This window comes from Musa acuminata, chromosome BXJ1-1, assembly GCF_036884655.1.
Source record: "Musa acuminata AAA Group cultivar baxijiao chromosome BXJ1-1, Cavendish_Baxijiao_AAA, whole genome shotgun sequence".
Lineage (NCBI taxonomy): Eukaryota > Viridiplantae > Streptophyta > Magnoliopsida > Zingiberales > Musaceae > Musa > Musa acuminata.
This window is the reverse complement of record NC_088327.1, coordinates 1,142,496-1,162,281: the sequence shown is the minus strand read 5'-3', so window position 1 is coordinate 1,162,281 and position 19,786 is coordinate 1,142,496. Positions and strand designations below refer to the sequence as shown.

The following is a 19,786-nucleotide window of genomic DNA, read 5'->3' as shown; positions in this document are numbered from 1 at the left end:
TAGACACAGCAGACAAGTATTTCTAGTTTGAAGTTATCAATAGGCAAGTCGTTATATGAGCAATGCTAGAAAACCAAGTTCTATTAAAGCATTGTAAGGTGTACAACTGTATATGAGATGGTATTAATGAACAAACTGAAACTGTAGTCAAGTCATTTGTGGATCCATCCATGGTTGTCTGACCACTATCATCGATTGAATAGTTTTCATTTTATGCATTGTTGCTAAAGACCCCAAAATTAGAAGAGCAGAGGCCAAAAGATTACAACCAACAAATGCATAATAAGAATGGAAAGCTTACTTAATGCAAGGAATCACTTTACAACCAATTGCACACAAATCATCTAGTCTCAAACCCATATTTAAACAAAGGCCATGCAAGGAAGAACCAGAATGTCCTCATAATTGTTAAACTGATTCCAATGAAAAACTGCATGAATGTGGCACACTCACTTGTAAGTTCTTTCAAGCATCTTAGACAAACAATTCCAATGAAAAACCTTAATTTTTTCAAGCAAGATAGACAAAATCTAAATTAAATTGCCACAGACAAAATGTCTAACGATGAGCTCACCTCCGAGAAGCTTGTACCAGAAAGATAGCCCAAGCAATTGCACAAAGCCCTCTGTTGTTGACCTTCGGTGTAGAGCTCCACACCATTTTCCAAAAAGTTGAATCTTTACTGGACCACAGAAGTCAACTCCAATATCCTTCTCCCCTTCTCACCATACACAATTATGATACGAAGTCCAAATCGGATGTACCACCAAGGCTTAACATAGATTGGAGATCGATATCAAGTACGTTCAGGGTCCTGGCGGCTCTAATAATGATCACCGATGCTGACCTCAACACTAGAGTACCCGTCCACAGCTCAGTGGTTCTTGTGAGGACGTCACTAAGCTCCGCAAAGAACACACCATCACCAACAAACTAGAACATAGGAAAATAAAATCCACAAAGTGTTACAATAAGAAACAATCTAGGGAGATACTTAACGTTAGGGTTCGTGAAACTTTGTGTGAGTGAAGATTGGAGATCGCTTCGATTGCCATCTCAATGGTCGAGCATCGGATGACGACATTAAAAAAAGACACATCAAACTTTGACATATTAAATAAAAGATATTATTTAAAAATAAAAAAATAATCATATAAATGGATCTTAGTTTATTATTTTATAATGTTTAAATCAATTTTTAACTAGTTATTTTGAAAATGTATAATTTTAATTATATATTAATAATGCTAATCTTTTTGTAATGTATAAAATTAAAATAATGAACAATTTAAGGGTTTCAACTAAATAAAAACCAAATAAAAAAGAATTCAATTTCCATCAATTAATCATTTAATGATAGTTTTATCATTTCTGAAAAATAAACTGAACTGCAAAAAAAAAAAAAAATGAGATGCTCAATGCAAAAATATATAACATTGAGGATTATTCTAGGGAAATCTTACAATAAAATAAACATCTTTAGAGAAAAAGGGGCTCACAAATCTTATTAATTTAACTTCGTAAAAAATATTTTTTTAAAACTAAAAAAAATATTTGAATATGATAAGGCATTTGATTTTAACCTTTAAAAATTATTTTTTTTCTCATTTTTTAATAATATATATAAGCCCTTAATAATTTCATTCAATATCATGATAAAAATTTATCCAAAATTTAATCCGACATAAATAAAACCAACTAAATCCATGATAATTAATAATTAAATCAACTTCGATTCACATTTGTGTAGAAAAACACGTTAATCAACAATCTCTTCTCTTCTCTGTCTTCAAAGAATTCAGAGACAGAAGTATCAAATAGGAAGAACAAAGAGTCATCTCCTTCATCATGTGACACTAGAGATGCAGAAATAAAACAAAATAGACAAAAAAGAAAGATATTTTGAGTTTTTCCCTCTCCTCAAGCTTTTGAACTTAGCCAAGCCAAATTATTTTTATTGCAGAGTTTAAGTTAATCGGCATCCAGAGGAGTGATAAAGAAACCAAGAAACTTAAAAAAAGAGTTTGGATTCAAACAAAAAGAAGGTAAGAACACAGTTTGACTAAATTTGTTCTCGATGATTTAAACAAGTGTACGAGACAAATTCCTACTGCAGTCAGCCATGCAGCAGCCACAAAACCAAAATACTTGAAGTTGCAGCAAAAATAGAGAGGCATTGGCAGAGGATATAAATGAAGACAAAACCAAGAATCCAATTCAAATGACTTATGACCTCATCGAATCTTTGGCCGTAACAATCATTTTTCTTGCAGTCATCAGAATATTTTTCATTGCAAAATTTTCTACTATCTACTACTTATCCCCGTTACCATCAGAAATGATCTTTGTTTGCTGTTCTTCCCAGATCAGTTATGCTTGTCATTTCAAGCTTGAGCTGAACAGAAATCATGCCACGATCTAAGAACTAGCATTTACAGGAATCTCTATGCATGTTACACACACAATAATCCACCTCATTCAGAGAGTATGCCACAAATTCAAACTTGAGTTCAATAGAGAGTTGATGAAATTACAAATTTGAGAACCCAAAATTCATTACGTTCCTGTAGTTGATATGGAAGAAAAGGAAGGCAAAAGACTTGAGTTGCAAATAGGAAAACATAATTGTAAGCTACATTATTTGGAGGTAGCAAACGAGAATCTAATGGAAAAAGGAAAAAGAAAATCTTGTTTGTTGGAATCAGAATGATCATTTTCTTCTTCTAAAAAATAATGTCTTGCCTAATTAACTCCATAAATAAAAGTTCCTTTGGATCAATCGAGTCTATTAGAGAAAACTATCAAAGTTCTGAGGCCAACGTGATTAAAACCAATACTATGCTTGACACAGATTTCTAAGAGACCACAAGCAAATAAATATATTGACTCGGAATGTACTATGAGGCACAATAACCAATATCATCGAGACAGATTCTTAGAAGCAAACACTTATAAACATAAACAAAAAACTAGGAAGCAGATAAAGATACAATCTTAATACTTATAGACTACTTATAACAAAGGCCATATGCTAAGTAAAACTGAAAAAAATGATTGATGGAACAGTTTCAATGATATAAATAAGAAGTAACGATAATTAATAACAAAACATAAAAAATAAGCCCATCTTTTCAATTCAACTATTTGGAAGAAATGGGGAGCAGAAGACCAAGACTTCTTTTATGTTTTTTCTTTTCCTCTTCTGAGACATGTGTTTTCTTTCCCATCCTAACATATGTGTGCAAAAGAGTATCATTTAGGAAAAGTTGTTTCTTCTCATGTGTGCACGCATGCACACGTAACATGAACATCAACTGAGGGAAATTGATAGCAGATTCTAGCAATTCTATTTATTACTTTAGGGCCACTAATTTCAGGCATTATGGTTTTTCTTCCTCATTGTAGCAATTATTCACAAACATTTGAAGAGTTTAAGCCTCGCTGTATCAGATAAAATTAAGATACCAATAAATATAACAAGAATGAAATTATATCTCTATTTTTCATTGGATACCAAAGTTTAAAATTGAATGATGATGGATGCTCTTGCAAAGATGCTCCAACTATAATTATGATCCCAATGAAATATACATTGATTAAAAGAATCTAAATTCGAGTTTCTCTTATGCATACAGTTATGCAACTTCGAATTGGACCAATAAATGTTAGTAGAGTTCTCGTAAAGTACATTAGAAATTGTATTACTTACAAGAACCAAAACTAGATTAGGAGCGCATGAGATCTACCGATAGGTGCAAAAGTAGAAGAACTGATAATAGACATTGAATGTATATCCTTAAGGGTGAGGCAAAGAGTTATACAGATCCATACAAGTTTGTTTTCCAAGCATCTAGAGTGTTGGAAGATTGTCTCTGAAGCTCGCTAGATTTTTAACCATGTCTTTGATCCATCATATGTATAGATTTTCAAAACATGCATCTCTAGTGTATTGCACGATTTTAAACAGACGCATGCTTCCTCTAGTCTTTGTGAAATCAATCTCGTTCACCAGACTGAACACTAAAACTCCATCCTTCACGATATGGCTTCTTCAAGCTTTTGCAAGGATATATATATAATTTACCATCTAAAAAGATCAACTCTACTTATAAGAAAATGTCAAAGCAACCCCGATCTAATTATAAAATACAAATCATTTCCATTCACAAATACAAATCAAAGACTACTAATCACCCAAAATTAAAAACAAAAGTCCCCGATGCTTCAAATTTCACATAGCTAAAATTTTAGCTACACATTCCAAAATGTGATAGAATTTAAGAGTGAGATCTATAGTTATGGTCAACAAAATACTCAATATCAGACGTCTCTTGGCCCATCAAAAGTCAAGCGGATCATTTCTTATGCAGTTCTGAATCATGTAATATGATCCATGCTTCTTACCTATCCTTCCATCACTATGTTCTTGCCTTCGTTATGAGGAGGCTTAGGTCATGGAAGAGTTCAAAAGGACTCAACCAACAATATCGACAAAGAAAATAATAGGGGTGACACATAAAGATTCTTTCGAGTCTCAAGAAGCTAATCAGTGTACAAATCGATCAGACAATAACCACTAAATCAACCATTCACCAAATGATCAAGGAAGCCTCTGATCTTAATAGAAAAACGGGACTCATGCATGTATGCTCTCCACCTGAATGAATGATTAAGGACACAAATTTGCACAATTTGGCACTTTAAGATTTTAAAAGTCAACACAGTTCCGATTTTAGCAATCAATCGAACCACTACGACACCAATATATTGGATGGCACACTGGTCTATACCATCTAATACCACAGAAAATGTAATGAAAATTAAATATATACTAATTGGTACTAATTTATATAGTTCGATGTCGGATCGATATCAAACCGTGGTTGTGCAGTTGCAGGAATAAGTTTTTTCAAATTTAAATGCTGTATTTTGTAACTGCAAATCATGGAGTTTTATCAAATTTGTAACTCCAACACATATAGTTCAGCACAAATCAATGTAATTTGTGGAAATCATGTTTTTGTTGATGTAGGATACTACCATGGGCTTCCTATAATGGCACCACCTCAATATGCTGCTCCACCACCCAGGAGTAGTGGCTTTTTGGAAGGATGCTTAGAGTGTTCATGGCTTCTATTTTTTTATGCTCTTAAAGTTTTGTTCTAATACTCTGTTCCTAAAAAAACTTCTGAATCACCCTTTCCTTCTGTTTCTGTGTTTGTCAGAACAAAATGAAAAATTGGAGTCTTTCTCTGTTTTTTGTGTGATTAAAGTATACAGCAGTAGAGGAATATGATATTTCACTGATGAACAAAGATTAAATAGAAATGTGGAAATTAAATAGCATATGCAATCATGATTTGATGCATTGTACAGTGTACCATTCAAAATAATATGAAACGAGCTGTACGTACTGGTCTGCCCACTGATTGGAAAGTGATAAGTCTGTTTCAGATGGTATGCAAGAATCAGGTGAGGTATCAGCCAAGCATAGATGATATGTCGCTCGGTATCTTCAAAACTCATGTTGTATCGGTCAAAATTTGATTGATACCAATCCAAATCGGCTCAAGCGAAACCCGAATACTGAAATTAACCATTAAGGCCTCTTTTGGAACTTTAAATCTTCATGTGTCCCCCTTTTCACTCTGTATTACTCTCATTCTCATCCGCTTTCTCACTCTTTCTCACACTTTTCTTTGTGAAAGTTCATGATCGGTGATTAGTGGTAATCAAGATATTGATTTAAATAAAGGAGGGATTCGAACTCAACATATGATGGAATTTCACTCTAATTTGAGAGAGCATTTAGCTTTTATCTATGTTTTATCATCATTTTGTACAAAGATTAAACGTGATTAAGGTCATTCTCTTATGTTTAGTCTCAACTAGGTTCTTTCTCTTACATTTAGACCTAAATTAGGGATACTTAGGGTCAAATTGGTGGTAATAAAAAGATAAATTCACTTTCTCATCCTTATAACCTGTTATTCCTATTCTTTCATGCCTCATATACACTATATTCTTATTTAAATATAACAAGTTATCATTAATTAGGATTAAATACGTAAAAATTATCTTTTGTGAATTTCAATCATCATTGGCTTTAAAAAAAAAATTGGGATGTACTAATATTCAGACATATGGTACATCGATACCGACTATACCGGACTGTTCATGGGCCAATACCACCGATCAACATGATACTGTGATCCATGATTGGATCATCCATTCTACATGTTGTTCTATATCTTAGCATGTATCATATTTGTTCTTTTCTTATATTGAGCTTTTATGTGGAAGAGGAACTTGGATTTGTGAAACGTATTTGGAGAGTTTCCATGAAATGAAGTTGTAAAACAAACTTCAAATCACCTTCATTTTTCTTCAACAATAAGTTTTGAAAATTGTGAGAAATTATTTTAATGTTGTTGCTGCTAAGATAGACTCATTTCTAGAGCTTCTTGCATTCTTTGCAAGTTTTCATTACTATGAATATTAGCTAAACACCAATTGCTGTTATTTTTCACATGCTCAGAATAGTGGACTCCTTGATGTTTATGTCATGGTATATGGTGTTCATATGCTTGCAAAATATTACCAGATGACTTCAGAGATTTGGAGAAAAAAATAAATATTATTTTCTGATTATTTGTTAAGATATAGCAAAAAATATATATATTTTTTCCATCACCGATCTTGCCATCACCAAAATTGATCTTACCAACAAAAGTTTTTATTGCCAAAACCCTTCAGCAAGAATTTGTTAAACATTTCAGTGAAAATTATTATCCTCAATCAAAAAGTTTAATATAGCGGGGAGGTAATTAAATTCTCATACTTGTTTAACAGGAAATAAAAAAAAATACCGATTCACCTAAGGAGTATACTTTGGAAGAAAAACTCAATCCTCTCCAGAAATTAAAAGTAAAAAAATTTCCCGCTTTTTTTTTTTTTTTGTTATCAAGGAGGAAAGGGAAAATACACCCACTGGTCTTGAAAAGGACAATCATTTCCCAGAATAGGTTCTTCAACAAGGCAAATTAAAATGAAAGAAGATAAGTTTCATCAATAGATCCGCATGAAAAAGATGAGATCACAAAATGAATCAGCTACATTTATTTGATTTGTGAAATGGAGATCACTTGCTATTGTCTTGTGCTACTTTATCCTCTCACTAGATTGTTGTCCTATGCTGCTGCTATCTTATTGGTGAGTGTTGCTGTGGTCCATCCATCCTATGTTTTCTGCTGATAACTCTACTCAGTCTTGAAGTATTTGCTGCTTTTAAAAACCCTTGAGGTGTATGCTAAAAGGCTGTAATCAAAATTTCAAGCTTGTCACTGTGTTTCAGCATATAATCTTTATTGTAGAGAAACTTGTCCAAAATTTTGTTTCGCTGTGGTTGACACTCGGCGGTGGGAGTCCCAACCGAGAACATTGATAAGATGTTTCATGGATGTCAAGTAACCATTGTCAAAGATCATTCTGCTTCAATCCAGTCTGCTAGTTCATAGGATCTGATTACTTCTACTTATCATTTTTGCTACTCATATGTTGCTACACCAAATACGAACCTAAATGACAAACTATGAGTAAAGCCCAAAGCGACAATGTGGCAAGAATGGAAAGGAAATCAACATGCGACGGACCTCGTTGGCATACAGGGGCAAATGATCACCCTCCTCGTCCCTCTGATTGGTTCCGTCAGCTCCCACCCTCAAACCACAAGGCAATACTGGAGGAAGCAGCGCACATACCTCCTCCGTTTTCGCGATCATCGAACCAACCTGAAATCGATCGAAGAAAACTCAAAATCAGCCCTAAAATCCATGCATTACGCTGAAAAATGAGGTGTTTCGGACAAAATGCTCACCTCCGTTCCCGAGCAGAGACAGATCGAACGGGGCGAAGGGCTCGGTGGATTTGGAGACACAAAGAAGATGAGCACGTGCGAAAGTTAATTTCAAATTAAATATATAATACGACGCTAAAATCTTATAAATATAATTAATTTGGGGATTCGGAATCCAGAACAGGAAACACGCTTCAAGAATCACTCTGCGCGCCCATTGCCTACATATATATATCGCACGCCTCTCCCACTCTCACTCCGTCTTCTCGCCCCTGCGCCTCTCGCCTCTCCTCTGCTCCATTCTCCTCCTCGTTGATTTCCTCTCCTCTCCTAGTCAAGAAACCGTCTTTAGTCGTCCATCAATGGAGCCCATCGACCTCGTACCGAGCGGCTACAGGTTCCTTCCCACGGCGGAGGAACTCTTGGTTGACTATCTCGCCAACTGGGTCGCCGGCGCACCCCTCCCTGGCCGCGCTGTCGCCTTCGCGGACGTCTACGGCACCGAGCCGTGGAATCTTCTAGGCAGCGATCGCCAGGAGGGCTATTTCTTTGCGGAGCGCAAGCCCAAGAACAGGGGCGGCTCGCGCGTCGATCGAAAGGCCGGCAGCGGTTCTTGGACTCTGTACAAAAAGCAAGAAACCGTTAAGTCCATGGTCGGCGGGCGCGAGATGGTGTTCGGGCGAAAGAGCTGCCTTTCTTTCAATGATGGCCGGCGGAAGAACTCCGGGTGGACGATGTACGAGTTCGAGATGTGTTCGTCCGGCGGCTTCGAGACACGAGTTCTCTGTCACGTCAAGAGAAGCTCGCATTGTGCCTACTCCGGCGGCACCACCATCAAACCGGTTGAGACCACCTTAACGGAGGCCGCGACAGACACGGTCACCGGCGACAGCTTCGTTGGGCGGAAGAGAAATAGAGACGAATCTTCTACTCTCTCGGCAAAAGCATCGACTCTCTCAAAGAAGCCATGCTGGGAGTTGGTTGCACATCCCAGCAGAGCATTGCAGTCCGACGTCTCACCGCATCCAACCGCGGCGGTGCAACATTCCTCGTTGGCTCCTGCTGTGACACCCCCGGAGACTCATCTTTCCTCGGTCGACTCCGTTGCACCGAACGAAGCCGGAGTCGCAGCCGCCTCTCCATCATCAACGGACGTTGGTGGAGGTGAGCTCCCGATAACTACGGAAGAACTGGAAGCATTCTGGGCTTCGTCTTCGTCGTCGGTCGATCTTGGCGGTGAGCAGAACTGCACCGACGATGCGTTCTTCGCCAGAGAGGTTGAAGCCTTCCTGATGTCGGATGACACCGACACAGCCACGACTACCATCCCGAAGGCCTCACCGCCGGGCCTTGTCGATCTTCTCTCGATGCCCGATGGCACTCGGTTTGATTCGACCACGGTCGCAGAGGTTTCCTCCTCATCGTCGTCGATAGACTTGGTTGCGTGTGAGCAGATGTACAGCACCGACGATGACTTCTTCGCAGGCCTGGAACAGGTCCATGCCTCCTTGATGTCCGATGACACGATTCCAGCCTCGGTGATGTATGGCACCAGCTCTGATTCAACCACGGTCGCAGCGGCTTCGTCGTCATCATCGATCGAGATTGTTGGGTGTGAGCAGACGGAGAACATAGATGATAATGACGACTTCATGCAATGGATTGAAGCCCTTGTGAAGTCCGATGACACCCCTACTGATTCGACTATGACCTGGTGGTTGGATCTGTAGCTTGCTTGTATGAAAGCTTATACGGAAAATGATGTTTGTTCATATATATCATAACAATGGAAGGGAAAGAAAATTTTATGTTCTTGTAAATATTGGCCATAACAAAGTTCAATTTTCATCTCATGTTTTGTTTGTTGTTTCCTTAATATGATGGCATCTATAAGAAATGGTATCAATGTTGTTTCGTCAAGTTCGAAGAGAAAGAGTGATCATATGATATCAACAGGTTCTCTCAACCTCAGACTTTGTTGGTTTGGACGACTGGTATCAGACCAATCATCTTTTGGAAACATGTTCCAACTTTTTTGTTTCCGAGTGAAGTCCACAACAACAACAGAAACAAATAACAAAGCTGCAAGTCAATCCATCGATAAAAACCTTTAATCACTGAATCGATAAAAAAATTCCATGGTTTTAAGCAATTGATAATGGCCAAAAAAATTCAACTGATGTGCAAAAGATTAAACACATATCACGGAAGGAAATGCATTCTCTCCAGAAATCTTATTGATATGATATGATCAGAACACACATATCATGAATACCATAGTATCAACAACTAGTGATAAGCCACCGTTAATAAATACAAGTCAATTTAGATAGAAGAAAGTACCATTCATCTTACGACTCGAAAAAATTGTCAAATTACATCTAAATTACATATTCAGAATTTTGAATGAATTTAAACAACCAATCTGAGTCTACTATTCCAGCTTTGGAAGTGTTACATACGAATTCAAATAACTAACATCAAGTCTACAAAAAAGTAAAAATTTGTGAGAGTAACCACGTCGGTTTTCAAAACAAATGATAAGAACAAATAACACTCCTGAGAATCTCAGATTGAAACAACCTAAGATATGGGCCTAAGGGCTCCCAATATTCCTTCGTGTTAATCTAGAACTAGTTCAAGCACATAAATCAGAAAAACTTTATCTTGTTACATGCCGGAAGCTTATGAAGAAAAATGTAACCCTAATTCCATTTACAAATGTTGTAGCATTCAAATTCTTTTGGAATGTAACTCCTCTTCCTCCTTTGGGGAATGAATTGTAACAAGATCTGGCAAATGAGTCATGGTGCCCTGCTTTCTTTTAGGATCCTAATCCTGCATGATCTTTACTTCGATATCGAGGATACCCTGACATGTTTAAAAGTAAAAGGTCAGTTAAACTGGATCATTAAGCACTTGAATATATATATATATATATATATTTTCTCCAGGTATATCTGTGTTTTTATTACTGTTTAGAAAGTCAATAAATTCATCCATCTAAATTTCAGCACAAACAAGGTTAGTACAATAAAAAATTCGAAGCATTTAGGTACAGCCTACCAGACAAGCATTTCTAATTGAAGTTGTCAATAGGCAAGTATCTATATGAGCATTGCGAGGAAACCAAGCTCTATTAAAGCAATCATGCTGAACTAGAGATGTAGAAAGAATTCAGGGACAGAAGTATCAAATAGGAAGAACAAAAAGTCATCTCCTTTATCACGTGGCACTAGAGATGTAGAAATAAAGCAAAATAGAAGAAAAAGAAAGATATTTTGAGTTTTTCCCTCTCCTCAAGCATTTAAACTTAGCCAAGCCAAATTATTCTTATTTCAAAGTTTAAGCTCATCAGCCTCCAGAGGGGTGATCAAGAAGGCAAGATACTTGAAAAAGAGAGTTTGGATTATAACAAAAAAAAGAAAGGTAAGAACACAGTTTGACTAAAATTGTTCTTGATGCTTTCAACATGTGTATAAGACAAATTCCTACTGCAGTCAAACCATGCAGCAGCAACAAAATCATAATGCTTGAAGTTGCAGCAAAAAAACACAGGCATTGGCAAAGGTTATAAATGAAGAAAAAACCAAGAATCCAATTGCAATGACTTGATGACTTCATCAAAATTTTGACTGTAAAAATCATTTTGCTGCTGTCATCAGAATAGTTTCATTGAAAAATTTTCTACCATCTACTACTTATCCCAGTTACCATCAGAAATTATCTTTGTTTGCTGTTCTTCCCAAGATCAGTTATGCATGTCATTTCAAGCTTGAGTTGAACAGAATCATGCCATGATCTAAGAACTAGCATTTACTGGAATCTCTATGCATGTTACACACACAATAATGCACCTCATTCAGAGAGTATGCCACGAATTCAAACTTGAGTTCAATAGAGAGTTGATGAAATTACAAATTTGAGAACCCAAAATTCATTGCGTTCCTGCAGTTGATATGGAAGCAAAGGAAGGCAAAAGGCTTGAGTTGCAAATAGGAAAACAGAATTGTAAGCTACATTATTTGGAGGTAGCAAACGAGAATCTAATGGAAAAAGGAAAAAGAAAATGTCTATTAGAGAATGTCTTACCTAATTAACTCCATAAAGCAAAGTTCCTTTTGAGCAATCGAGTCTATTAGAGAAAACTATCACAGTTCTGAGGCCAACGTGATCAAAACAAATACTATGCTTGACAAAGATTTTTAAGAGACCATAAGCAAATAAATGTCAGATGGCATACTGAAAGATAAAACGATCGATCAATGTCTGCATTACAACTATCCATGCCTTTCACAAAACACATTCTATACAAATTTGGATGTAGAAAGAAGCCCAAATGTCATAGCAGAAGATCGGATAAAATATACAGGATTTTTCTACCAGGACTGTTAGACTAAATAATCAGACTATAGGAAGACAACTATAAAAAGCCTCCTTTTCATTTCAAGGTTATATACACTCATCACTATTAAATTTCTAATAAAATTTTATCACAGATCGCCTAGATTTTAAGGGGAAGAAACTAAACAAAGATAAAAGATCTCTAGCATGTAGTACTGAAGAGAAAAATGAACAGAACCTAAAAGACAATTTACAATCTTACTGGGAATCAATGAAGCTTCACTAAATATATGGGCTGCAGGTAATGCTCATTCAACATGCCCACACTTAGCTTTGCTGACCTAAAAACTTGACATCCGCATGCATCTTAACTCGAATGAAACACTAATGAAATGATAAGATACTGCATTAGATTTTAGATAGTGTCAATTGTTAGACACAAAGGAGAAGAAATCCATAACTAACACATCCACTAGAAGATTCAAGTTCAAGATAGAAGGTAACAGCTTACACGGTACTACATAGAGCAAGGTGTGACAAAGTAGCATAAGCGGCAGTAGCAGTTGCCTCGAGCAGCTGTTTAACCTTGGTGAGGTAGTCACTCATAGCCTCCTCCTTTGGTTTACTCCCCTGTCAATTTTACTAATATTAAATAAGAAATGAATTTTGTCCAACAAGTTATTTATATTTATTTATATTTATATATATAAGATTTGTCAAGTGGATTTTGTAAACCTTCAACAACCTTCCAAGCTTCCCAGTTGATATCCCTCATATTGAATATACCAGGTCAGCCTGCAAAGAGACAAAAGATAAAAGTGTCAAAAATTTTGTTTCGCAAAGAATGAAAATCACGAATCAGAAGATATTAAGGAGCACATACTAGTATTCACTGGTCCGACAGTCGCTTGCTAGTAAAGCCCATAAAAGATCAATTTGCTCTTGTTAATAGTATTTACAGGTAAAGTTTTAGCTTTTGCAGCATTTTCTTCAAAATCGACCTGCAAAAGATTAGATATCATCATCTAGTTAAGTTTTCGCAGATAAAAGAAATATATTGACTTGGAATGTACTATGAGGCACAATAACCAATACTATCAAGATAGATTCTTAGAAGCAAACACTTATAAACATAAATCAGAAAATAGGAAGCAGATAAAAAAACAATCTTAATACATATAGACTATTTATAACAAAGGCCATTTGCCAAGTAAAACTGAAAAAAAATGAATGACCGAACAACCTCAATGACATAAATAAGAAGAAATGATAATTAATAATAATATCACAAAACATAAGCCCATCTTTTCAATTCAACTATTTGGAAGAAATGGGGAGCAGAAGATCAAGACTTCTTTTTTTTTTTTTTCTTTCCCCCTTCTGAGAAATGTTTTTTCTTTCCCGTCCAAAAAATAAGTGTGCAATAGAGTATCATTTAGGAAAAGTTGTTTCTTCTCATGTGTGCACACATGCACACATAACATGAACATCAACGGAGGGAAATTGATAGCAGATTCTAGCAATTCTATTTATTACTTTAGGGCCACTAATTTCAGGCGTTATGGTTTTTCTTGCTCATTGTAGCAATTATTCACAAACATTTGAAGAGTTTAAGCCTCGCTGTATCTGAAAAAATTAAGATACCAATAAATATAACAAAAATAAAATTATGTCTCTGTTTTTCATTGGATACCAAAGTTTAAAATTGAATGATAATGGATGCACTTGCAAAGATGCTCCAACTATAATTATGATTCCAATGAAATATAAATTGATGAAAAGAAACTAAATTCGAGTTTCTCTTATGCATACAGATATGCAACTTCGAATCGGACCAATAAATGTTATTAGAGTTCTTGTAGAGTACATCAGAAATTGTATTACTTACAAGAACCAAAACTAGATTAGGAGCGCATGAGATCTACCAACAGGTACAAATGTAGAAGAACTGATAATAGACATTGAATGTATATCTTTGAGGGTGAGGCAAAGAGTTATACAGATCCATACAAGTTTGTTTTCCAAGCATCTAGAGTGTTGGAAGATTGTCTCTGAAGCTCACTAGATTTTTAACCATGTCTTTGATCCATCATATGTATAGATTTTCAAAACATGCATCTCTAGTGTATTGTACGATTTTAAACAGACGCATGCTTCCTCTGGTCTTTGTGAAATCAATCTCGTTCACCAGACTGAACACTAAAACTCCATCCTTCACGATATGGCTTCTTCAAGCTTTTGCAAGGATATATATATAATTTACCATCTAAAAAGATCAACTCTACTTATAAGAAAATGTCAAAGCAACCCAGATCTAATTATAAAATACAAATCATTTCCATTCACAAATACAAATCAAAGACTACTAATCACCCAAAATTAAAAACAAAAGTCCCTGATGCTTCAAATTTCACATAGCTAAAATTTTAGCTACACATTCCAAAATGTGATAGAATTTAAGAGTGAGATCTATAGTTATGGTCAACAAAATACTCAATATCAAACGTCTCTTGGCCCATCAAAAGTCAAGCAGATCATTTCTTATGCAGTTCTGCATCATGTAATATGATCCATGCTTCTTGCCTTCATTATGAGGAGGCTTAGGCCACGGAAGAGTTCAAAAGGACTCAACCAACAATATCGACAAAGAAAATAATGGGGGTGACACATAAAGATTCTTTCGAGTCTCAAGAAGCTAATCACTATACAAATCGATCAGACACTAACCACTAAATCAACCCTTCACCAAATGATCAAGGAAGCCTCTGATCTTAATAGAAAAACGAGACTCATGCATGTATGCTCTCCACCTGAATGAATGATTAAGGACACAAATTTGCACGATTTGGCACTTCAAGATTTTAAAAGTCAACACAGTTCCGATTTCAGCAATCAATCGAACCACTATGACACCAATATTTTGTATGGCACACTGGTCTGTACCATCTAATACCACAGAAAATGTAATGAAAATTAAATATATACTAATTGGTACTAATTTATATAGTTCGATGTCATATCGATATCAAACCGTGGTTGTGTAGTTGCATGAATAAGTTTTTTCAAATTTAAATGCTGTATTTTGTAAATGCAAATCATGGAGTTTTATCAAGTTTGTAACTCCAACACATATAGTTCAGCACAAATCAATGTAATTTGTGGAAATCATGTTTTTGTTCATGTACGATACTACCATGGGCTTCCTATAATGGCACCACCTCAATATGCTGCTCCACCACCCAGGAGCAGTGGCTTTTTGGAAGGATGCTTAGAGTATTCATGGCTTCTATTTTTTTATGCTCTTAAAGTTTTGTTCTAATACTCTGTTCCTAAAAAAACTTCTGAATCACCCCTTCCTTCTGTTTCTGTGTTTGTCAGAACAAAATGAAAAATTGGAGTCTTTCTCTGTTTTTTGTGTGATTAAAGTATACAGCAGTAGAGGAATATGATATTTCACTGATGAACAAAGATTAAATAGAAATGTGGAAATTAAATAGCATATGCAATCATGATTTGATGCATTGTACGGCGTACCATTCAAAATAATATGAAACGAGCTGTACGTACTGGTCTGCCCACTGATTGGAAAGTGATAAGTCTGTTTCAGATGGTATGCAAGAATCAGGTGAGGTATCAGCCAAGCATAGATGATATGTTGCTCGGTACCTTCAAAACTCATGTTGTATCAGTCAAAATTTGATTGATACCAATCCAAATCGGCTCAAGCGAAACCCGAATACTCAAATTAACCATTAAGGCCTCTTTTGGAACTTTAAATCTTCATGTGTCCCCCTTTTCACTCGGTATTACTCTCATTCTCATCCGCTTTCTCACTCTTTCTCACACTTTTCTTTGTGAAAGTTCATGATCGGTGATTAGTGGTAATCAAGATATTGATTTAAATAAAGGAGGGATTCAAACTCAACATATGATGGAATTTCACTCTAATTTGAGAGACCATTTAGTTTTTATCTATATTTTATCATCATTTTGTACAAAGATTAAACGTGATTAAGGTCATTCTCTTATGTTTAGTCTCAACTAGGTTCTTTCTCTTACATTTAGACCTAAATTAGGGATACTTAGGGTCAAATTGGTGGTAATAAAAAGATAAATTCATTTTCTCATCCTTATAACATGTTATTCCTATTCTTTCATGCCTCATAGACACTATATTCTTATTTAAATATAACAAGTTATCATTAATTAGGATTAAATACGTAAAAATTATCTTTTGTGAATTCCAATCATCATTGGCTTAAAAAAAAAAAAAATTGGGATGTACTAATATTCAGACATATGGTACATCGATAACGACTATACCGGACTGTTCATGGGCCAATACCACCGATCAACATGATACTGTGATCCATGATTGGATCATCCATTCTACATATTGTTCTATACCTTAGCATGTATCCTATTTGTTCTTTTCTTATATTGAGCTTTTATGTGGAAGAGGAACTTGGATTTATGAAACGTATTTGAAGAGTTTCCATGAAATGAAGTTGTAAAACAAACTTCAAATCACCTTCATTTTTCTTCAACAATAAGTTTTGAAAATTGTGAGAAATTATTTTAATGTTGTTGCTGCTAAGATAAACTCATTTCTAGAGCTTCTTGCATTCTTTGCAAGTTTTCATTACTATGAATATTAGCTAAACACCAATTGCTGTTATTTTTCACATGCTCAGAATAGTGGACTCCTTGATGTTTATGTCATGGTATATGGTGTTCATATGCTTGCAAAATATTACCAGATGACTTCAGAGATTTGGGGAAAAAAATAAATATTATTTTCTGATTATTTATTAAGATATAGCAATAAATATATATATTTTTTCCATCACCGATCTTGCCATCACCAAAATTGATCTTACCAACAAAAGTTTTTATTGCCAAAACCCTTCAGCAAGAATTTGTTAAACATTTCAGTGAAAATTATTATCCTCAATCAAAAAGTTTAATATAGCGGGGAGGTAATTAAATTCTCATACTTGTTTAACAGGAAATAAAAAAAAATACCGATTCACCTAAGGAGTATACTTTGGAAGAAAAACTCAATCCTCTCCAGAAATTAAAAGTAAAAAAATTTCCCGCTTTTTTTTTTTTTTTTTTTGTTATCAAGGAGGAAAGGGTAAATACACCCACTGGTCTTGAAAAGGACAATCATTTCCCGGAATAGGTTCTTAAACAAGGCAAATTAAAATGAAAGAAGATAAGATTCATCAATAGATCCACATGAAAAAGATGAGATCACAAAATGAATCAGCTACATTTATTTGATTTGTGAAATGGAGATCACTTGCTATTGTCTTGTGCTACTTTATCCTCTCACTAGATTGTTGTCCTATGCTGCTGCTATCTTATTGGTGAGTGTTGCTGTGGTCCATCCATCCTATGTTTTCTGCTGATAACTCTACTCAGTCTTGAAGTATTTGCTGCTTTTAAAAACCCTTGAGGTGTATGCTAAAAGGCTGTAATCAAAATTTCAAGCTTGTCACTGTGTTTCAGCATATAATCTTTATTGTAGAGAAACTTGTCCAAAATTTTGTTTCGCTGTGGTTGACACTCGGCGGTGGGAGTCCCAACCGAGAACATTGATAAGATGTTTCATGGATGTCAAGTAACCATTGTCAAAGATCATTCTGCTTCAATCCAGTCTGCTAGTTCATAGGATCTGATTACTTCTACTTATCATTTTTGCTACTCATATGTTGCTACACCAAATACGAACCTAAATGACAAACTATGAGTAAAGCCCAAAGCGACAATGTGGCAAGAATGGAAAGGAAATCAACATGCGACGGACCTCGTTGGCATACAGGGGCAAATGATCACCCTCCTCGTCCCTCTGATTGGTTCCGTCAGCTCCCACCCTCAAACCACAAGGCAATACTGGAGGAAGCAGCGCACATACCTCCTCCGTTTTCGCGATCATCGAACCAACCTGAAATCGATCGAAGAAAACTCAAAATCAGCCCTAAAATCCATGCATTACGCTGAAAAATGAGGTGTTTCGGACAAAATGCTCACCTCCGTTCCCGAGCAGAGACAGATCGAACGGGGCGAAGGGCTCGGTGGATTTGGAGACACAAAGAAGATGAGCACGTGCGAAAGTTAATTTCAAATTAAATATATAATACGACGCTAAAATCTTATAAATATAATTAATTTGGGGATTCGGAATCCAGAACAGGAAACACGCTTCAAGAATCACTCTGCGCGCCCATTGCCTACATATATATATCGCACGCCTCTCCCACTCTCACTCCGTCTTCTCGCCCCTGCGCCTCTCGCCTCTCCTCTGCTCCATTCTCCTCCTCGTTGATTTCCTCTCCTCTCCTAGTCAAGAAACCATCTTTAGTCGTCCATCAATGGAGCCCATCGACCTCGTACCGAGCGGCTACAGGTTCCTTCCCACGGCGGAGGAACTCTTGGTTGACTATCTCGCCAACTGGGTCGCCGGCGCACCCCTCCCTGGCCGCGCTGTCGCCTTCGCGGACGTCTACGGCACCGAGCCGTGGAATCTTCTAGGCAGCGATCGCCAGGAGGGCTATTTCTTTGCGGAGCGCAAGCCCAAGAACAGGGGCGGCTCGCGCGTCGATCGAAAGGCCGGCAGCGGTTCTTGGACTCTGTACAAAAAGCAAGAAACCGTTAAGTCCATGGTCGGCGGGCGCGAGATGGTGTTCGGGCGAAAGAGCTGCCTTTCTTTCAATGATGGCCGGCGGAAGAACTCCGGGTGGACGATGTACGAGTTCGAGATGTGTTCGTCCGGCGGCTTCGAGACACGAGTTCTCTGTCACGTCAAGAGAAGCTCGCATTGTGCCTACTCCGGCGGCACCACCATCAAACCGGTTGAGACCACCTTAACGGAGGCCGCGACAGACACGGTCACCGGCGACAGCTTCGTTGGGCGGAAGAGAAATAGAGACGAATCTTCTACTCTCTCGGCAAAAGCATCGACTCTCTCAAAGAAGCCATGCTGGGAGTTGGTTGCACATCCCAGCAGAGCATTGCAGTCCGACGTCTCACCGCATCCAACCGCGGCGGTGCAACATTCCTCGTTGGCTCCTGCTGTGACACCCCCGGAGACTCATCTTTCCTCGGTCGACTCCGTTGCACCGAACGAAGCCGGAGTCGCAGCCGCCTCTCCATCATCAACGGACGTTGGTGGAGGTGAGCTCCCGATAACTACGGAAGAACTGGAAGCATTCTGGGCTTCGTCTTCGTCGTCGGTCGATCTTGGCGGTGAGCAGAACTGCACCGACGATGCGTTCTTCGCCAGAGAGGTTGAAGCCTTCCTGATGTCGGATGACACCGACACAGCCACGACTACCATCCCGAAGGCCTCACCGCCGGGCCTTGTCGATCTTCTCTCGATGCCCGATGGCACTCGGTTTGATTCGACCACGGTCGCAGAGGTTTCCTCCTCATCGTCGTCGATAGACTTGGTTGCGTGTGAGCAGATGTACAGCACCGACGATGACTTCTTCGCAGGCCTGGAACAGGTCCATGCCTCCTTGATGTCCGATGACACGATTCCAGCCTCGGTGATGTATGGCACCAGCTCTGATTCAACCACGG

At 37.3% G+C, this 19,786-nt stretch overlaps 1 long non-coding RNA gene and 1 pseudogene across 1 annotated transcript; both read right to left on the bottom strand.

Annotated features, from left to right (window-relative positions):
* Nucleotides 1–108: 108 nt before the first annotated feature.
* Nucleotides 109–310, bottom strand: LOC135592743 (small nucleolar RNA snoR143; annotated as a pseudogene).
* A 9,987-nt stretch (nt 311–10,297) lies between these two features.
* Nucleotides 10,298–13,202, bottom strand: LOC135679820 (uncharacterized). The gene is made up of 4 exons (XR_010515342.1): nt 13,083–13,202; nt 12,935–12,994; nt 12,711–12,829; nt 10,298–10,726 (listed from the first exon to the last, which is right to left on the bottom strand). It is a non-coding gene; the product is annotated as an uncharacterized LOC135679820 (long non-coding RNA).
* Between the last annotated feature and the right edge of the window lie 6,584 nt (nt 13,203–19,786).